This window comes from Saccostrea cucullata, unplaced genomic scaffold (assembly GCF_032062105.1).
Source record: "Saccostrea cucullata isolate Sc308-1 unplaced genomic scaffold, CSIRO_AGI_Scuc_v1 ctg18283, whole genome shotgun sequence".
Lineage (NCBI taxonomy): Eukaryota > Metazoa > Mollusca > Bivalvia > Ostreida > Ostreidae > Saccostrea > Saccostrea cuccullata.
The window spans coordinates 1-8697 of record NW_026939993.1 but is presented as its reverse complement, the minus strand read 5'-3'; the positions used below and the strand labels follow the sequence as shown (position 1 = coordinate 8697).

Below are 8697 nucleotides of genomic sequence, written 5' to 3'. Positions count from 1 at the left end.
TGTGAAAAATGTAAAAGGGGTATATCTATGATTATATGATGGAAGAAGAAGATGGTTAAACAATTAGGTGAAATGATACCAAATGGAAATAACAGCTGAAATTTTTAAAATTTTATTTCTACTTAACTTTCATTTTCAATTTATAACATTTCATGTACGTACATTTGGCAGATTAATAAAAAAGAATTAAGCAAGAGATCTAAAGTGCATTTTTATTTATTTTTACATTTATGTGTAGTATCAACACCCTGGAGACCTTCCTTACTAAATTCAGTAGGCTCCAGTATACTCATAAATGTGTATACTATATATTCAGTTTAACTTGTTAAGATTTGTAGCTTTTAATGAGGGATATATTTTCATTTCCAACTGCAAGATCATGGTATTAAACTAAAATGTAAACAAATATGGTCACCAGCTGATGTTACAACCCCAAAGGGGTGAGACAGAAATTCTCTATATTATAGCTATTGCATTTATATATGTATGTCATGAAATCCTTTTTCCATATAGAAAAGTTTGGAACATGTAGATCGACACATAAATGTTACAGACCATTCAAAATTTTATCAGATATACCCCATATACCCCCCTCCAACCTTTTTTTTGGGGGGGGGGAGTTAAACTTTGGTCAAAAATTCTTAGTCTGACTTATAGGTGAGTTATAAAAAAAGGTTGGGATCTTTCAGGGTCAATCATTTAAACCCCCTCTTTTTTATAAGCTTAAAAAATGCAACCAACTTATAGGCCAGTATGCACGGTACTCAATTGTAATAATAATTCATCTGTTAATATTTCCATGCTGTAATTGTCTTTTATATGTTTTAATATAATATAGGCCCTCTTAAAATATTGTTTAGTTGCCCTTCTGACCAAAAATGCCCCAACTCAAAACCTTTTTTTTTTTTTAAATTTCAGGGCATTTATTTTTTTCTTCTTTTTATTCCCTTTATCCCACCAACAAATTTGTTGAAATTTTATGGGGAAAAAAAAAATTTTCCCCCCTATCCATTGGACCAATAATTTTACCTTGATTCAGTGGGGGGGGGGGGGGGGGGGCAAACAAACATTATTTTAAAAGGGTGGCAGTAATAATTTATTGGTCTGATACATAAAACACTTGGTCATGGGCTCATAGCTATGTCTCAGGTTTAAACTTTTCCTTGCTTGAAAGAGATGATGATTCTTTGCTAATTTGACACATGGTTTTTGTAGCACAGGGGATGACAAATCCCATTACCCGACACCCAATGCTAGTGAATTTTAGGTATGGGCAAGTAACTTATTAAACTTATTAAAAATAAAATCAGTATTTAAGCCACAAAGCTGGGCATAGGGACTTAAAGGGCTACCCATGCAGATTTTTTTTCCCCTTTTTTTTTTTTATTAAATTCATAAATACCGGTAGTACAATATTAGTTTTTGGTAGAACAAGAAAAAATTCAGTTAGGGCAAGTAAATTTTAACCATGTTCTTTCCCTTGGACGGGTGCCAAACCGTTAAAAATCTATTTGTCAGTCCCTGTAACATGTCAATCACTGGACACCACATTACTGAGTTATGCATAGCACATTGTCTAAGGATTTCAATAATAAAAAACAAAACAAAATATGGTATGGAATAACAGTAAATAATTTATTTTACAATTAAGAAAACATCGTACATACATTATATGTAGTTTATAAACAGTCTCAGCTAATTATTTAAATGTCTACAAACAATTATTTTTTACCTTGCAATAAAGTTAATATGTGAATTGCCAAATTTTTTTTTATACAAAAATCATGATAATGAATTAAGAATACATTATAAAAAAAAAACTAGGACTTAAGTTAACGAGTTAATCAGCCTAGCATTGAAATTCTCCTTAAATATTTTGCACACAGAAACTAATTGCTATACTAGTAAATCAAACATAGAAATAAGATATTTTAAAAAAAAATTAAATTGCTTACTTGGACTGTATGTAAACATTTGACTATGCCACAAAGACGGAAGTTTACAGACATCTCTGTCGTGCCAGTGACTCCATTATCATGTAAACCAACAATGAAATGTGTACTGAATATTGTAAACCTCTGTTATATATTTTTTGGGCCCCCTGTAGGTATATGTATATGCTTTACCACATTTTGCTATTGTAGTCTAGATTTTAACAATTATTTTCACATATTGCAGTAAATTACTGCTAATTATGCTAGACTACAAAATGTTACTTTGTTCAGTTCATTTTGTTATATCTTTTTCCGGATTTGTAATATCTTACGTAATTGGTTTTTGCTTATAATTTGATGCTTAATTACATTGCGCAATAATTCAATAAAGTAGTTCGGATTCAGCCATCTTGTGTGTTACATGTGCTCTGCATCACTATCCAACAAATTGGCGACGAGGAGTAAAACGGAAGCATCAATGAGCCATGGCATTGATCATCGGAAAGGTGGGACCTTACGACGAATCGTTGGAAACGTGGGAGTCGTATACAGAACGTCTGGGCCAATATTTTATTGCAAACGATGTGAACGAGGATCTGAAGGTCCCCTTACTTCTTTCTATCATCGGGCCCAAATACTACACATTGTTGAAAAATTTAGGGCATCCACAAAGCCCTCTACAATGACTTTGCCGAACTCATTCAGAAACTTACAGCACATTTAAGTCCCAAACCCTCAGAAATTGCTGAACGTTTTCGTTTTCAAAAACGTGATCAGGCTGCGGGGGAGAGCGTGACTGTTTACATGGCAGAATTACGTCGTTTAGCGATACATTGTAATTTCGGGGATTCGTTAAGTAAGATTTGAGAGACAGATTTGTAGTGGTTAAAGCAGGAACACATCCAGAAACGACTGCTTGCCGAATCACAGTTGGATTTAGAAAAAGCCAATCAGCAGCTGTCGCCATGGAAACGCTAGTCGCGACGCACTAGAATTACAGGGAAAGCGTGAAAGTGTCAATAAACTTTCTGTGAATAAAACAAAGAAAACGAACTATGGTAAAATGAAACCAAGACCACTACCAAAACCAGTACAGGGAAAATGTTAAAGATGCGGAGGGGAACACAGAGCAAATGACTGTAAACACACAAACACAAAATGTAGATATTGTTAAAAAGTGGACATTTGGAGAGAGTGTGTTTTAAGAAGAAGCGTGAAAACGGGGAAAACGAATTACGTTGATACAGATGAGTACGGAATAACAACTATGAAGAAAATGGTGGTTATTGCTGCATTTCTCAAGCTACTACAGAGATGGAAAAGGTCCATAGACCCCATCATCGGACTCCGAAAATTGCAGGATCTGACATTCCTATGGAAGTTGACACAGGGTCTGCTGTGTCGATCATCTCTAAGATACGTTGGACAAATTCCTCAAGTCATACACCCTGAGGATACAGATACTCGTTTAAAGACTTACAGTGGGGAGCAGATCCGTCCAGTTGGAAAAGTGCAGGTCAAGGTCGATTTGAATGGACAGAGTGAAACTTTGGACTTACTTGTGGTGAAGCAGGAAGGCCCAACACTCATGGGACGAAACTGGATGAAATTTCTACGATTGATTGGAAGGAAATCAAATCAATTAGATTATCGAGTGACAAACAGAAAATTTCCGGGAGAATGACGCAGGAAATTCTGGAGAAACATAAGAAGGTGTTTGAACCAGGAATCGGAAAACTGTCGGACATCAAAGGAAAACTTACAATGCAGGATGGGTGAGCCCAAAATTTTACAAGGCCAGAAAGTGGCATATTCCCTCAGACCTCGGGGGAAGAGGAACTGATTACAGCAGGAAGGCGTCATCTCACCTACCGAGTTTAGTGATTGGGCAACCCCAATAGTACCCCTACCTAAGGCAAACGGCAAAGTGAGAATTTGTGGTGATTACAAAGTGACAGTTAATCCTGCCTTGAAAATTGAACAATATCCATTACCAAAGATAGCAGATATCTTTGCGTCCCTTAGCGGAGGACAGAAATTTAGCAAGATTGACTTAACGCAGGCGTACTTACAGATGGAAGTGGATGACACATCCAAGAACTTGCTTACCATTAACACACATAAGGGACTTTTCCGCTTTAACCGACTTCCCTTCGGAATCGCTTCCGCTCCTGCCATCTGGCAAAGAGCCATGGACCAAGTCCTTGCAAACATTCCAAAAATAAATGCATTTTGGACGACATGATTATTACAGGCTCGACAGATGAAGAACACTTACAGAATCTCAGTCTTGTGCTCGAGAGACTCGAACAACACGGTCAAGGGCAAATCTGGAGAAGTGTGAATTTTTTAAAGGAAAAAAAGTTACTGTGGACATGTAATCAAAGATGGTTTACATAAATCCAGTGACAAAATAAATGCTGTCAAGAATGCACCAAAACCTGAAAATGTGTCTCAACCGCGCTCATTCTTGGGCCTGTTGAATTACTATCATAGGTTTCTGCCAAACCTTGCTACAGTGGTTGGACCGTAAATGAGTTATTACAGAACAACAGGAAGTGGACATGGAATCCAAATGTGAAGAGTCGTTTGTGAAAGTGAAAGAACTTATCACATCAGAACAAGTTTTGTGCCATTACAACCCTTCATTACCTGTTCGTTTAGCTACGGATGCATCGCCATACGGAATTGGTGCCGTACTTTCACATGTCTTTGAGGATGGAGCTGAACGTCCCATTGCATTTGCTTCTCGCTCGTTGACAAAGGCAGAGAAGGGATATTCCCAGATAGATAAGGAGGCATTAGGCATATACTGGGGAATACAAAAATTCCATACCTACCTCTATGGACGCCGGTTTACACTAGCTTACAGACCATAAGCCGCTTGTTAGTATTACAAACCATATTACAGACCATAAGCCGCTTGTTAGTATTTTTCACCCAGAAAAATCACTACCCGCCATGACTACTGCTAGACTTCAGCGATATGCTATATTCCTATCTAGCCATAATTACAGTATAGAGTACCGGAAGACAGCTAACCATGGAAACGCTGACGGACTTTCCAGACTTCCGCTGACTTCATCGACAACCGATACGGATACCACAGATGAGGATATCGACACAATCTACTACTCATCACAGTTTGAAAACTTACCTGTATCGTGTGACCATGTGAGAAAAGAGACTCAACGTGATCCTATTTTATCTCAGGTGCTTGACATTGTGTTACAAGGTACACGGGACTTTCCCTCGGGAAATGAATTCAAACCTTACAGAAATAGACATATGGAACTCACAGTGCACCAAAATTGTCTACTTTGGGGAAACAGAGTAATCATTCCTACAGCACTACAAAGAGAAGTTTTGTCTGAACTTCATAGAAGTCACACAGGGATTGTGAGGACAAAGAGTCTCCTAAACTATGTTTGGTGGCCAAAAACGATATTGATATTGAGGCTATGTGTCAGAGCTTTCCGATTGTCAACATTCTTACCAAAACCCCAATGCTCCTTACACCCTTGGGGAAAGGACATATTCACCATGGGAGAGAATTCATGTGACTTTCTGGACCTTTTTAAAAGGGCGCATGTACTTCATTGTTGTTGACTCTCATTCAAAGTGGCCGGAAGTTGTGCCATGTCTTCAACAACATCTACAGCAACAGTCAACGTTTTACGAGAAACTTCTCACGTCTCGGACTACCTAAGACATTAGTTTCTACAACGGACCACAATTAATTGCAGATGAATTAAGGGTTTCCTACGACAAAACGGAGTGAAGCATGTGACATCTTCACCTTACCACCCGCGTACGAATGGACTTGCGGAACGCTTTGTTAGGAGTTTCAAAACTGCCATGAAGAAGCATAATAAAATCACTAACAAGGAAATCAATTCATTCCTAATACTTATCGCATTACCCCCCCGCTACTACAGGGGAGACACCTGCCAAAATTTCTCATCGGACGTAACCTAAGGACACTTTGGGTTTTTGAAACCTGACATCAGTGACAGAGTAAATCTGAAGCAGGACATGAAATTATCAAGACATACAGGATCCAGCGTGCGCATTTTACCATTGGACAATCCGTCATGGTACGAGACTACAGGGACAAACACCATGGATTCATGCCACTGTTATAGCCAGTCTAGGACCCTTACTTTCCAGGTCAAAACCGAGGAAGGAGGAGTGTCTGGCACATAGATCAAATGAGGAGAACATCAGAAAACATGGGGAAAAAACAGTTACGGCACTTTAGATTCTAAGTCAATAGTTCCGAATGAGATATACGCTGCACCACCTACAAACGATACCATTTCACCTGTGACACCGGCAATTCCAAGTCGTGCAACACAAAGTACCAATCGTAACATACCTTGCGCAGACTGTTCAACTGGAGGCAAACCTCATGTCGTACCAAAACAGATTGTTACACAGACACCACCACCTTGTGATAACGTTACCCTGTGCGCGACCGAAAACCAACAAAGCGATTGATTGCCGAGTGATCTTTATTTGTGTTAAATGTGTTTTGAGGCATAATAATCCTCACCATATGAATAATTGTAATTGCATGAATTTGAATTCTTTATGTTAAAAGTCAATTATAAGTTTGATTCTTAATTAATTTTGATTTACATTTGATTAAGTTGATTAGGACATTTGCAGATGTTACAGACATTGACATTGAGGAGGGAGGATATGTTTATCTTTTTCCGGATTTGTAATATCTTACGTAATTGGTTTTTGCTTATAATTTGATGCTTAATTACATTGCGGAATAATCCAATAAAGTAGTTCGGATTAGCCATCTTGTGTGTTACATGTGCTCTGCATCACTATCCAACACATTTCACACCACCTTTGTACACATTCAATGTTTGGTTGAAAAAACCTTAAGTATTACATGATAAAACCATAATGCAAACAGACAGTCATATACAAAAACTTTTTAAAAATTTTGAGTAAAAATGCATTGCATATGTAAATAACAATTACATCTCTGTGTGAAAAAATCTTACAATTCAAACATTTACTTAAACAATTTCATTGAATAGCAATTACAATTTAAATATAAGAATACTGCTATTTTCACATAAAATGAATAGATTAATTGCAGTGAATTATTATGAGTAGATAAGTGAAAAAAATTGTTGAACAGCCAAATCTTTACAAAGAAGAAAAAGATTGAAAATACATGTAGATGTAGATTGCAGGAGAAAATAGCAAAATTTTTATCAAAGCTAGTATGTAGAATGAATACATTAAAGACAGGAAAAATATATAAATCTAATTAATTAATTACAACAGTACAGTTTTTATATTTATCATAAATTCATATAGTTCATATTTTTGAAATAAGTACTTGTATATACAATTTAACAATAACATAATAAATATATCACAACACATTCTATCACAGTAAATTTATGATGCATAATATATATGCTTGAAATTATACTATATACAATTTAACAAAAACATGATAAATATATCACAACACACTTAATTATCACAGTAAATTTATGATGCAGAAATGAAACTACAGTAGAAATTTTATATCTTTTTGTTTCAGTTAAATAAATTGTATTAAGAATTAGTACCAGTTTTACTGTACATTGGTGAATTAATTAAAACCAATGAAATTGTATAGATTTGTATAACTTTCCTTGCAATTGATTATATGTATATAAGTTAGATAACAGCATATATCAAATCAGATTTTATCCAAGTACAACAGGAATTATCTATATATTTATGCTTGAATAAAGAAATGTTTCAATATTAAAATTACCGATGAATTTAAACCACTGAAACTTGTACATTATTTTTTTAACAGTTGATTGAATTTTACAAAGTATAATAATGATAACAAGAAATGAAAAATATATTTATCATGCAAGTCCCAATTGTAGAGGAGAAATGGACCACAATAAGGAACTGAGACTAAATGCTGGCCTGTGAAAAGTTAACATGCAGGAGATACAGAGGAGGGGAAGCAGCTTCACTCATCTAAAGTCAGGTTTGTTGGTTCGGTAGGGGGCATTGTGTGTAACTAATCATGTAATATACTTTTCAATTCCATACCCAAAGGTAGAGTTAAAGCATACACATACTATGAAATATAATAATTTCTTTACCTATGTCCTTTTCTCCTTTTGCAGTTCATTAAATCAATAAGAAAATGAGAATGAAATTTATTACAAGTCTGTATATTTAAAAAAGTAAGTTTGAAATCATTTTTGAAACAGCAAGGGGACAAATATTGTAATTCATATACAAGCATTCTCATAAAGTGTAGATTTCAGTTTGCATGGATCTGCAAACGGGAGTTCAAACCAAGAAGTATATTCATTACTTTCAGTGATACATGTAGTACCCAAAACAGAACTTGTCTTAGATATTCTTATGATAAATCTGTATACCAAATTTAGATCATTTCAGTAACTGCAACAGTTGTGAAGATAATGAACGGAAGCTTGGTAGACTGACAGACCGACCGACAGACAGTAGCAATGAAGGGGGCATATAAAGATTAGTTACACACACTCCCACCTTTTGAAAGACAATTAATCATTTAATAATGCATGTATCATAGATGTACCAGTTAATTTATATTGATTAAACTGTTTACCATATCTCTAAACTAGATAACATGAAATAAAAGCCTGAGGACTTTTTTGCCATAGCCACAAAGAAATGAATGGAGCAGATTGTGTTTACTTTTTTTTCATATATGTCTCTCATTTTGTCATTGTAA

General features: G+C 35.7%; 1 long non-coding RNA gene across 1 annotated transcript; it reads left to right on the top strand.

The window, feature by feature from the left end:
• The first annotated feature begins 371 nt into the window (after positions 1-371).
• On the top strand, positions 372-8458 carry LOC134254425 (uncharacterized). The gene is made up of 3 exons (XR_009989316.1): positions 372-440; positions 7853-7959; positions 8382-8458. It is a non-coding gene; the product is annotated as an uncharacterized LOC134254425 (long non-coding RNA).
• Positions 8459-8697: the final 239 nt, after the last annotated feature.